At 64.6% G+C, this 246-nt stretch overlaps 1 non-coding gene across 1 annotated transcript; it reads left to right on the top strand.

Annotated features, from left to right (window-relative positions):
- Positions 1-72, top strand: TRNAA-AGC (transfer RNA alanine (anticodon AGC)). Its single transcript has one exon. It is a non-coding gene; the product is annotated as a tRNA-Ala (tRNA).
- The last annotated feature ends 174 nt before the right edge of the window (positions 73-246 follow it).

Here is a 246-nt window from a genome sequence, read left to right as displayed (position 1 = left end):
GGGGGTGTAGCTCAGTGGTAGAGCGCGTGCTTAGCATGTACGAGGTCCCGGGTTCAATCCCCGGCACCTCCAGCAGTTTTGAGGGGTCGTGCTCGCGGTCAGAACACCTGCCTGGCGTTTCCCCCGCTAGACCCGGTACCCTCTTCCGTTTTCCACCCGCGCGCCCTGCGGTCAGGACCCCGATTCCTGCCCCACACGTGCCCTGGACCCCCGATTCCTGTCCTACTTTCTGTGCCACACGCACCC

The sequence above is a fragment of the Panthera uncia genome, assembly GCF_023721935.1.
Source record: "Panthera uncia isolate 11264 chromosome B2 unlocalized genomic scaffold, Puncia_PCG_1.0 HiC_scaffold_25, whole genome shotgun sequence".
NCBI lineage: Eukaryota > Metazoa > Chordata > Mammalia > Carnivora > Felidae > Panthera > Panthera uncia.
This window is presented reverse-complemented; position numbering and strand designations above follow the sequence as displayed.